General features: G+C 46.5%; 1 protein-coding gene across 5 annotated transcripts in view; it reads right to left on the bottom strand.

The window, feature by feature from the left end:
• The window catches only part of LOC143207601 (uncharacterized), a 717548-nt gene that overhangs the window by 638356 nt on the left and 66146 nt on the right, over positions 1-13046 (bottom strand). The gene's annotated exons all lie outside the window — the stretch shown is intronic.

Raw genomic sequence — 13046 nt, 5'->3', positions numbered from 1 at the left:
AATCACTTTATTCAGCGGGGTCCTGGTGAAATCGACTACACGCGGTTCCTATGTACCCCTTTTCACCCGGAACGACAATTACTTTGGCCCGCGTGTTGCCGTGCAAATCTCTTCCTTTCGCTTGAAATAACGCGATTAAACGGAATCTGCATAATGTCTCGCCGGACAGAGTGCTCGCATACGCGAGCCCGAATAAGACCCAACGAAGACGTTGGGAAACGTTTCGGCCGTCTTCGGAACGGTAACGGCATCGTTCCACGCATCTGGAACGATATCATTGCCCGCAGTGAGATACAGTTATCGTCACGATTTTCTATCGTACAGCACCGTCGAAAAAAGAGAGACACAGAGAGTGAAAGAGAGAGAGAAAAGAGGAACGTTTATTAGCGGCGTTTCACGCGTTAAGCTACTTTTAAATAACCGCGAGCGGCGGCTCTGTTCGGCAGCGGGTGCAACCGGCTGCATACGAACTGCAGTTCTGCAGTATTTCGCCGCGAGGAGGTCGCACGTTCACGCGCGATCATAACGTACGCGCCACGTTACCGGGCCATAATGGAACGCAATGAAATCCAAGCGGCTCTTCAGCGTCTCGCTAATGTTAATTGGCCGCGATCTTACGATCGGTTTTATTCGTCCGGCGCGAAACGTAATTAAAATTTTATCAAGAGGCCGGCGAGCCAGCACAGCCGAGCGCGCAGCGTTACCGAAATTATAATCGGCCGGGACGTTTAAGAACGCTCGGTTCCGTTCCCGTTTCCATTGGGTCGACGGTAATTGCCTCGACTTATGCGTCCCCTCCCCGTGATTCCAACAGGAAAAAACAGCCACTAGATTTCAGCCGACGCCGATCCAATCGCATAATGTTGCGACCTGGCGTCGACTTCTTCGCTCCATTCGCTACCTAGGCTGTCTACCTTTTCTTGTTCTCGAGCACGGTTTGGTGCCCGGTGTCTTCTTAAATTGTTAATTAATTTTACGTCCCAGTCAAATGGCCGAGGACTGCCTCCGAGTGCTAAAAAAACTTCTCCATACGCCGCGCCGCGCCGGTATGCGTGCAGCATGGGCCTTCATTATTTTTGGACGGCAACCATGGCTAAGTGCATTCAAATTTTTACATAATTTCTCGGTGGACCTAACATTTTCAATTTATTTGAGACGTTATTTTCGAACAATTAAAAATATTCACATAAGAAATAGACTTTTATTTGTCTCTGTCTGCTTGCAAATGATGCATAAACATTTTATTTTCTATAAAGATCTACTGATACCGGTATATCGACTTCTCTTGACTAGTACATTCGCTTCTTTTTATTGTTTAATAGAATATTGACAGCAAGGATTTAAAAAGAAGATTCTTTCAGTGAAGAACGGTTTTGCTTTTCCACGATTTTGTTAATTTAGGGTCAGGCATTTCATTGCGCGATTTCAACGCAATCTCCGGCGCGAACGTACCTCTCGGCAAGAAATCGAGCCCACCGTTCCACGAATCTGATTCCGCGGGTGTCTACGGGTGGTTGCCGTTCGTGCCGAAGACGGTGAACGTGGTGGGAAGGGTTATAGGATAGCCGGAGCCTCGATTTTTGTCCGCAATGCCACCGAACCCTGAGCCCCGGCCGGCCGGAGTAGATGGAACGGGAAGAAGGAAGGAAGAAAGGAGCCGAACGAACGGACCAGGCCGGGAGTGATAAATGGGTGGGATTCAATTTGAGGCCAATCAACATTCTTGTCCTCTCCTCGTGCTCCTTGTCTTGTCTGTCTGACTGTCTGTCTTTTCGCCGTTCCCGAGTGTCTCTCGCTTTTTCTCGCGCATTTCCTACCCGTGTCGAGGTACAACGTACACTCCCAAGCCCGTTTCCTGCATACCCTACCCCTTCTGTCTGCGAAGTTCTTTTGCTCGCCGAGCTATACGCGGACCCATTTGCTATTCCCTTTTCCCCTGCACCCCATGGTGAACGAGCTGCGGGGTGATTTAAAACCTTCAGGGTGCGATAAAAATTCGAAACGGCGCTCCAATATACTACAAATTGCTAATAATGATACTCACGGTGCGAGAGTGATTGGCAATTGGCAATGGAGGTAGCGGAAACATAGCAGACGGCGTTCTGGAATTCGTTTTCAAGCGATCGGAGGATGAAAAACACTTCGGAATTGAATGGCTAGTGAAAATTTCGAATGAATACGTTTATCTGTTTCTCCAATTTTTATATTGGTGGACTACAATGCCAAGCAAAAGAACATATCTGTTAACAGGCACAAGTGAACGAGTGATAATGTCTTTATGGTCGATAGAAAACGTTCAAGCCAAATGGGGATTACCAGCTGGCAGAATGATACCGCGTGCACGCAACTTGCCGGCATCTTGGAATCTTGACGATCGCGGCCGGACGAAACTGCCCCCTTACGTGGTATACGTCCTCGCCAAGAATATATATGTTTACTCGCATACCTGTCAGTATTTACGATCCCGAACTACTAGAGAGTCTCTCGGCTCGTTGCGCGGAAGCTTCGTTACTTATGCGACCCCTAGATTAATTGTTCAGGGACGATATCTCCGTGTAACGAGAATTCCTGGCAGCGCAGCGGCTCGTGCAGTGCCGTGCCGGTGTGCACGCCGGATAAAGGCGATTTTCCCGTGTTGGTATTTTGCGAATAGTTTTCAACGACCGCGAGAGTCGATTGTTCCTGGCTGCTGCATTATGCGAGCGCTGAGGCAACCTTAATGGCGGGATTAAGGAGTACCGTTCTCTGCGTACCCTCTCCGCGACAGACTCCTCTTATTGGCCGCGCGGCAATGAACGTCACTTAACTTCTTCCACGTCTTCCGCGAGCTACACGGAAAAATCGATTTGTTTGTTGTAACACGCTCATTTAGAATTCCTTACTGCCTCGACCGGATGGGAACATTTTGCATGGGAACATTCATCAATTTCCTTTAATTAAGATGTTCTTTTATTGCAGGGTATTTGATGAAAATTCCAGCCAATTTGCTTGTTCGCGTATTTTGATTAACATTTTAAATGTATATCTCAATCAAGCGCCACTGCAGGGTTAGCGCGGATTGGAATTAAACAACGTATTCTGTGATAATTAATTGAATGTATCATGCCGCAAACAGTACTCGATTTAATTGCGCTTTGTATCCTGTTATACACGGAACGATTGTGTAAATTCAAACATGTCAGAATTCGAATATTTATTTTTCCTTTGTGATAAATGTATGAATCAACATCCTGAGATCTCGACGGGATAGAAAAATACAATCTAGATGAATTAACAATTGCAGATATCAAAGCGACGTCGAACAAAATTCGGCTGGAGCAAGAAGGATCGTTTTCATTCACCAATTTGCGCGAAATAGAGACGCGACGTCCCGTTTCAGCATTCCCGAAGTAGCCATGAAATTTTGCACGCAGCTGCGGGGGAATCTAATACTTCCAGCAAGCGATGGCTGGTGGGTTAAATTTAAATTACGTCACGGTATTCGAGGATTAAAATATTCGCGAGGAAAAACTTTCGGGCAGACAAGACAGCTGCGGAAACCTCCGGAGAAAGTTTCAGCTCGAATTTCTGCTCGAAGAAAGTTTCAGTGTTCCATTATCCGCAACTTCTCTCCCCCGGTGCGCTCATGTGCTTCTATTAATTCGCGTGATCGTAGGTATCGTTGCGCGGAAAGACGAGAACAGGCGTGGTAGTGGGCCTCGAGGGACGAAGAACTAAGGAGCAATTCGAAAAGTGGGGGCCCTTGGTTCTTCATAAGTTCGGTCACCAAATGCGTAGTAGAGGAGCGGTCCGGGGATTCGCCCTCGGTTTTAGCCTACCCCTTAACAAAAAAAAGGTATCGTTGATCGGTATTTGTCATAACGGCTCAATTAATAAACGACTCGTTCGAACTCCCGCAGCGAAATAAAACACAATTATGCGAATGCTTTTCCAAGATACCGTGGGCTGGTAGCATCATCTCGGCTGTTCCTTAAAGAAACGGGAAGCTTTTAAGTGGTGCTCCGGGCATCTTGTCTCAGACACTTTCAATCGAGGGGTAGTTTATCGTGACTATCGCAACGCGGAAAACAGTTTCAGAGCAAAGCGTTTTCACCTGTATCAATCGCTTGTCTCTTAATAGAATTTCGACTGTAATTCATTGAGGGAATTACGCGTAGCCCAAGGAGTTCCTCGGCGTTGTCATAATTAGAGCACGCGAGCGGAAGGGATGAACCAGCCAGCAGCCTTTGTAACCACCGAGGCAATTGCATCCGTTGCAGGGCGATCTTAAATGCAATTTTCGCGGTGTAATTGACTTTTCAACATTCCGGGACTACCGGATACCTTCGGTTTACTTTGCTGCTGCCCTTCTGCCGGAATTGCTAACCTAGATCGATCCGGATCGAACACTGACCTACGCTCTAACATAACCTATCTATATTGCCTCGGATACACCTAATCGACCTACTTAATTTAGGATTAGTAGAAATTCTACTTCCAAAAATCTTCCAAAAAAAGAACGATGTACTTGCCGCCATTCATCGATGCGTGTCTACGAATCCTTTTTCACAGTGTGCCAAGCGAGACTCGAAATAAAATAAAGAGCCTGTTGAATTTTTTCTCTGTACCGAGCGCAAGAAAATCTGGCGCGAATATGCAGCCTGCATCGCGATTTCCGGAAAAAGAAAGGTACATGTACCAGGAAAATGATGGAGGCGCGCTTGCCGACGCGACGCCTTCGAGATCGCGCGTAGTTAGGCGTTTCGTTTCCCCGTGAACGATCGAGCAGGCGATGAACTTTCTCGAGACGGAATATCATGGCTCGGTTGGGCCCCTCGCGTTCCCTGATTCAGGCGTGAAAACGTCTGCTCGTCGTCGACGTTAGAAACGCGATCGTAGCCGTCTTCTACCGAAGCTACGTAAACTTTAGATTATTATAGCGGCACGTTGGTGCAGTTGGTGCAGTTGCAGCTGGAGGAGTGGTTGCGGTGCGCTCGCGTTCCTACTATACACTTTAAATACATATACATATACAAACGAGGGGCTCTATCTCTGTTCAGCGGCGCGGCGTTTGCGAGGCCGTTACCCAGCCGATATTATTTCGTGTGCAGGGGTAATATCGCGACTTGCCGGTTACGCTCACGGATTTAAAAGGCAATTAGAATTAATCAGGATAGCTCAATCCGTGTTTACGGAGCCCCGGACTCTAAACATCCCGAGAAGAACCCCATGAATGTAAAGTCGAAGGATGCACAGCTCCTGATAGGATGTATACCGGGGCGGAAACTAATTTCGGCTAGACAAACAGAAGAATTCATCTATTTGCGGAAATGATCGATGGTTTCGAGAGCGATCCTCCTTCATCGGGAACGTTGCGTATGACGGAGCTTCTTCCTTATCTTCATCGTGCAGGCCCCCGGGCCACATCGCGGATCACACCCCCGCGTCTTCTTCAGTTTTATTTTTCTACCCCCACCCCGTCCCTCTACGGAGACGCGTGATCTACAACGGATCCTTTCATCGATCATTTCGCGATCAATCGCGCGTCAGGGAGATTGTTTCCGAGAGCCACTTATCCGGTACGTGTCTACCCCTCGACGAAACAGGGCCTCTCGCCATCGATCATCGCGTAACCGCGCCACTTCCGAAATTCAAGTGCGCATACACATCGCAATTGGTTACCGTGAATTAGCCGGGCCACCTACGAGTGCCCGAAGAGGCAATCTAACGTTCATTACGCTCTAATTAATCATTGTTAGATTGGCCGGCTGGCGTAACCAAGGACGGGGTCTTGTCACCGGGACCGATCGCGGTTTCCGACTTTTCAACCCTCGTAAGATTCTTCGGCAGAACATTCAACCGTTTTCTGATTTACGTACTGTCAAATTTATTGTATTACGTTATCATTAGACTGTACGTAGAATTTATAGCAGTGTGGACATATTTTAAACATTTAACAACATCGACGTATTAGTTTCAGTTTAATAAAATAATCAAAAGAAGAAAGATATTTTTATTCAGCTTGTGTGTCTCGGAATTAAATCAAACATTTCGTATTTGGCAGAAAGATCCGAAGTCTGCAGGAAGTACAGGTCGAACAAAAACATTTTAACATAATAAAATCGATAGAAAAAATCAATACTTAAGACTGGCTCTATATCCAGATCATCGTCTACTGATAATTGTATCGTAAGTGTACCATAATTGCAGAAGCAGCCAACTATAAAATCGATTAGATCTCATTCGTAGAACCGAAATTAGACAAAAGACAAATCGTAAAATTCCTGGCGAAAGAATTCGGCAAAGCGTAGCACGCTGACGAATAACGGTCGAAATAAAACCGGGGCGGACAAGCGAGAGAACACGATTTACCAGTGAAATAATTTTATGCACGTGCCGGCGAAAAGTTTTGGCAAGTGGTGGAAATCGAGTATCAAAGTTGGGCGACGCTCGAGCGGCAAGGAAATGAGCTCAACGAGTTGTAAAATCACGAAGCTTTGAAAGTCTCGTAAAGATGGCCCCGCTCGCCGCTCGCCGCACGCCGCGCCGGGGAAATCGTATATGCTCGACTATGCGAATAAAAGCGTATAAACCGCGCCCATTCGACGATCATAAATTATATTGACGCTACGAGGTGCTGTTCGGTTCGACGCGTATCCGCCTCCGCGTTCCGATCCTGTGACACATGATTCTTCTGTGTGTTTGGTGGCTCTCAGATTTTATAATTCTACGCGGTAGAAGAAGATGTTACCTTTGCTCGGAACCGTTGTCGTTCGGAATGCTTACATCAAGCAGAGTTGAGCATTAATCGATTAAAATTTTAATCATGATTGATTGATTAATGTGTAGGATTGAAAAAAGAAATCGTCGAAAAATCGGCGATTGATTCAATCGATTGATGAAGTTGATCGTCAATCGTTGATTAAATTTTTGCCCAACTCTGACATCAAGTAACTCAACATCCTCGTTACATTATTGAATGAATTTTTCCATCTATTTCTGTGCAATACTTGCTTATACGAATATAAGTACATAATATCAGCAGAAATCGAACGGAATAAAATTGGTACAAAGACTTGCGCAGCTATGTGCATAAAATATTCAATAAATTTCATCCACGTTACAGATTGCTTTCTCGCGACGTCGTCTTTATCGTAGAAGCTCAAGAAGCATAGCAAGTGCATGGTGCATTGAAAATTGCAGAAGGATGTAACCAGGAGCTGTTTAAATTTGGAGAACCAAGATGAGAAGAGGAGGTTCGCTGGAAATCTGAATAAAACGGTGCAAGTGTATTAAATGCCGAATCTGGGGCTTTCTGGAGCAGTTAAGAAGAAAGTAACACACGTCGCATCGATGAAGATTCGGTTCGAAGGGCGAACGCGATCATCGGATAGGGAGGCCGCGCAATCCCGAAGGATTTTCGCTCGGTGCTATCGTGCAATTCCAGATTCGGTGAACTCGTTCGACCCGGTGGAACGTATCCTTGGATGTAATGAGGGATGAGTATCGTACACAGTCGCAGGAGTCCCATCTCACAGATGGTTTTCGTATATACATATACATACATTTATACATATATACATATATTCTCGCGTTGCTTACTAACACTTGGACGCAGATCACCTGTAGGTACAAAATGGCAGTCGGATCAGTGTGGGAGCTTAGGTGGGTAGAAACTCGTAATGAAATTCCAGACATTATTAATATTGCCGGGATGGGATAGGAATAGCAGTCAGCCGTCATGCGCTCAACTCGTTGAGGGGGATCAAGTCGCTGTCAAGCTACGTACCAGGCATCACGTGCAAATTCATCCCAGCTATCCAAAATTTCTCGGCGCATCGTGCACGTGGCTTGTCTTCGTGGTATACACACGTTAACCGTGTCAGGAAATCGAATCTGCTAAACGCACGCCTCCGATACCGGCTCGTTGCGTTACGTTACATTGCGTTGTGTTGGTTCGTTCAACGCTTTCTACCTGCTCGTTACAGAGACGAGCCTCACAACAAAAACTTTATGGCGCCTGATACATGCTGCGTGATCCAACCATGGATCATCGCCTGGCTGTGCCCCCGTCGGACGATAAATTATAAATTTAACGATATTTAACGATAGTTATCTATTTCTTCGGTTCTTTCCGAAAAGGAGAAACGATCGAGTTTTATAGGTAAACAGGCTAGATGCTTAAAGAGAATTAAACATTATTTTATGGAGGCCGCACGTACATGAAACTGGACGAGTCATTAGATTAATCTCTTCCTATTTATATTTCACTTGTATCCACGAGTATCAACGTTCAACGAATTACACGAATCGTTGTGTTTTAAAGTTTACTTTGAAAATCCACCGACAGAACTTAATTGAAATATAAACACATGAAGCGCGCGTTGCACATTTACATACGACGGCTGAGAGAACACTCCCCGCGATAGCATTAAATCACAACTCAGTGGAAACAAAGAGCTAATGAATGATAAACGGCTCAATGAAGTCACACCACATATCATCAAGAATATGCAGACTGTTCAGTTCTTCGCTAATGAAATTGCTAATAATTCGTTAGATAAACCAAACAAAGGTTTTATTAGTATAAAATGAAGAGCAATTTTCTCGATCCGAAATCAAAAAGTTTGCCTGCGTTTCCATTGGCAGCGCAATACCGGAACAACGCTCCCGTAGGAGCAAATAGAGCCCCACGCCGCGCCGTCGCGTATCCGGTAATTGGATAAATTCCTCAATTCCATCAATTACCGACATGAAGAAAATTAAGGTGATCCCGAAGCGGGTTAAAGCGAAGCTAAGGAAGACGTAGGTCCGGAAAAGGATCACGCCAGCGGAATAGAATCGGTGGATCTCAGCTCGCTCCCGGAATCGGCTTCGGAAGCTTTTTACCGGGAGCCGAATATGTCTTTCAAGGGCCGCGGGAATAACGCGGCCGCGTAGCCCGTGGAAATAACTTTGTCTGGTTTTAATAACGTTGGTAGATTAGTAGAACAGAGCCGGGAACGACGCGAAATTATCCTCGAAATGAAAGTTTCCCCGCGTCAAAGGGACCGAGGGAAATTATTTTTCTAATGCAGACCTCTTAAATTCACGGGCCACCCCTCTGAATATTCAGGGAACGAACGAACGAACGAACAAACGGGGGAAAGAGCGAAGGAGCCTCGGAATTTCAAAAATGGCCCGGCCCGACTCGACCTGGCCGCCGTCGTGCATATCCGATAAAAGAGTATTACCCAAGAATAAACGTTTCATAACCCGCGCTTTTAATCCTCGCGCATTCAGCTCGGGCCACCGTCTTGGGCCGGTTCGATGAAAGAACTTCGATAACGAGAGGCGTGCGTGAGAGAGAGGTAGAGAGGGAGAGAGAGAGAGAAGGCGAGGTGCGAGAGGCACTGAATACGCGTGAGCACTAATTTGCGAGGAAAGCGTTATTATACGCGGAGGAGCCAGTCCGCCATTAATCATCCCGGACGATCGTAGCCCGACATTAATTATCCGAGGCCATTTTCCTGGGTCGTGTGGCGGCGGCAGCACGATTTCCCGGGTTCTGTCGGGCCTCAAAGCGTGCCTACCTCAGGGCTTCTCCGGGACAGCATTTGCGTGAAATTGATATGTTATCGCGTTATTAAACGGGCATGATCCTCGCGGCTTAGTGTAAACCGTTCCCTGCGCGTAAAACGGGGGTGGTCGGAGGCCTGAGAACCAGCCGTATCCGCCGCTCGCTCTGCAGCCCCGTGGCAGCGATTCGAGTCACTCTCTCTCTCTCTCTCTCTCTCTCTCTTCCTCTCTCCCGTTTCGCTCCTCCCATTCTACGGTTCGTGCAGCAGACTTTACGGAAAGGGGATTCGCTCGAAATTTTAGACCGATTATATCCGTCAGAGGTAGGGTTGCCAGAAGCAGAGCGGACGTCATTCCATTTATTATCCGCAATCGCGAATATTGCCGTCCCTTTTCTATTTCTCTCCGCGGATGTAGCTTCCCCGCGCGCATCGCCATTTTTCTCCCCGCAACTTCCGCCCACACGGTGTATCCGACGTCGACCGCGAAACCAAATACTTTCGCGATTGGAATTTCATTGAGCTCGACGTCCCATAATACGAAGCCATCCGTAACCCGCCGACGATCGATGTCCAATCGAACCGACTCCCCGTCCAGCCATCTGTCAATTACCAATCTGTGATACTGGTTCCTTAAATTACATATTTGTCCCGGTTATTACTGCCTCGAATTGTGCGCGATTAAATGTACGTTAGACGACACTTCGCCGAAGGATATCCGTTTCATAACTATCGTTTCGTTAACTCACTTGAACCTACTATTTCACGAATTTCCTGTTATCGATTAACCCTCTTTACCCTTATCCGTCCATCATTTCACGAATTGAATCTGTCTCTCGGTGTCAAATCGACACAGTGGTAAGAGATCGATGAAATAACAAGGTGAACCATTATTTTTGTTGTTTATTGATGTTGTTTATTCAATTTGTTTTTCGGTTATATGTTTCGCATTATAAAATAAAATAAAAGTCACCAAGCTCCGGGCAAATTAACCTACAAACAACAGAACAGTATGTATTTATCAAATTTCTAAATGCTTTCGGCGCTACCGTTTCGATCAATTACTTACGGTAGCGCCGAAAGCATTTAGAAATTTGATATTCAACATTTACGATCGATAACTGAAATTATTTTCATATATGTATTTATACCGATTTCGTGAAAACTGTGTCAAATTGAGCCAAGGGACGGACGAGGTTTAAAGATCGTTTTATCACATCCATGGTTCATTCATACAGAAATAAATGGATCCTGTGGAAAAATCATGTCGAAGGTCACTGCACGGAGTCGCCTAATCCCAGTCCTGCGAACTTGGTCACCTACTTCGCCCCTAAACTTGCCGACCAGTTGGCGAACTGTCGTCCTCGGAGAGTGAGCTCGGAATTCCCGAAGGTTCCAGCGTCTGGTCTCTGCGTCGGTCGAGGCTCGTGGTAGTCGAGCCGCGAACTACGATCCGGGTCGAAAATCGAAAAAGTTTCGCGGGAATCGAAACGCCCCGGAGCCGGATTACCTTGTAAAAAAAGCTTATCTACGGAACTGTGCGCGTAATATACTCGCGCACTCGCGATTTCTCAAGATATTGAATCCCCGCTCGAGTTTAAATAGCGCGAGCGCGAGCGCGGTCATCTCCCGTGGCATACCCGGGTATAGTACGTACCCGCGGATGAAACGAAAGCCAAACGTTTTGTAATTTCGTGCTGTATTTTTCTCTTTTTTTTTTGTTTTTGTTAACTCGCTCGCAGCGATCCGCCTCGCAAACGAGAGAGCGACGGTGCGGCGCGGCGTGCTCGTATTCATTCGTACGTAAGTTAGTTTTTGTTAGCGACCCCATACCGCGATGACTAATGGCCCACGGGGGATCGTTTCAGGTTACAGTGCCTCGCAGCCGGTGTTTGTGTACGCGATTTTTCATAGTTTTCACGCACATGACCGCCTTGTTTTATAGCAACGCAGATAACTCGAAATCCATTTCGCGAGCGGTCGATGCCTTTGATGGAAGAACGAATTGAAATCGATGACTGACCGATAGGGGGCCATAAATACCAGGTGTATAGCTAGGCACGCGGCTTCGGGGCACCCTGGGAACCAGAAAACTAGGTCGTTGCCGGGGGTAGATAAATTTTGCGGCAAACTTTTCCCTTTTCTTGTCTCTCTCTCTCTCGCTCGTGTGAACCTTGAAGCGACGCGACACGCTGTTTCAGGGCCCCCCGTAAAAACTGTAACAGGTGAACACCATCGTAATCTCCCTCGCGATTTTTCCGGGCACCGTATATTTCGTCTTTTAGATTCGCGAGTGGCACATTATATACGTCTGACTCCAGCACGTTTTTCCAATATCGTACCAGTCAGCGGAACCTCGAGAATAATCGTTACGATTCCCGCGAAACTTCGGCTCTCTCGTCCGCACCGGGTCCTACCAATCCTATTTCGCATTCGAGCGAAGGATCCTATCGAGGACGAAGATTACGGTTCCATCTATTACGCTGCCATGCCGTGACGAGACGGTTGCGAACCCTTGTTCTCGGTTACTACCGGGCCCTCTTACTCGATCGCTCGTTTACAATTCAACGCGCTTCTCTTCTAATCAAAATTAGATCCCGTGAATGCGTAGCTCTTGTCAAACTACATGTTGGGCTGGGAGAAGGTGAACCATCTCAATCACTGTCGGTTAATAGACTGATTTTTCTCACCCATCAACTAGTAGACATGGAGGCAAGAAACAAGAATGTTTTTATTTAATGTAGAGAAGCGACAAAAATATCCGGAAAAAGGGGAATTACTCTTTCTAAATAATTACTTGATTACTCGAATTACTTGAAGCAAGGAAAATTGTTTTTAAATTGTCGAACGATTCTCGGCAAATGAATAATGTAGACTCTCTCGCTCGCAAATTTCGAATCACAATCTAAACGCGTTGAATTGTTTCTCGCACGGACTGAAATTCCGGAATAGCTCTGTGAATTCGGAGAAACAGAGCATGTTAAGTCAACAAACCCGAGTAAGTAAAAATAATCGCATTAATTCGCGGAAAAAGCAGCAGCACCTGTTTCTAAAAATATTAGCTTTGCCTACGGGAAGAATTTTTCGTGCGAAAGCGGTTCGCTCGAGAAGTAAACATCCGAGACACACAATCTGGACGATATAAGAAGCAAAAGCTGCTTTAAATATTTCAAAGAACTGGGTAAGAATTTGAATGGATCTATCGGCCGCAGTCATAGAATCGTCGAAGGCATCTGCCTTGCGAAGATGAAAGGCTCGATTAGGCTCCAGCAAATGGAAGATTTTCGTATAGAAATCAAGACGTTCACGCGGCGCGGCGGCGCGGAGTCGCGTGTCGACGTGGTTGCAAACAGTCGCGCGAACGCTGATGAAGACTGCATAGGTAAAAATGGTATTTAAACGCGGATGATTGATGCCGCGGGAACTCGGGCCGCCTCGTTACAACCCTGCTTCCTGACTGCGACTTTTTCCTCTGTCCCGCTCCCTCCCTGTGGGCCGCGCTTTTGCCAT

This window comes from Lasioglossum baleicum, chromosome 3 (assembly GCF_051020765.1).
Source record: "Lasioglossum baleicum chromosome 3, iyLasBale1, whole genome shotgun sequence".
Lineage (NCBI taxonomy): Eukaryota > Metazoa > Arthropoda > Insecta > Hymenoptera > Halictidae > Lasioglossum > Lasioglossum baleicum.
The sequence above is the reverse complement of the archived record's forward strand: the minus strand, read 5'-3'. Positions and strand labels throughout refer to the sequence as shown.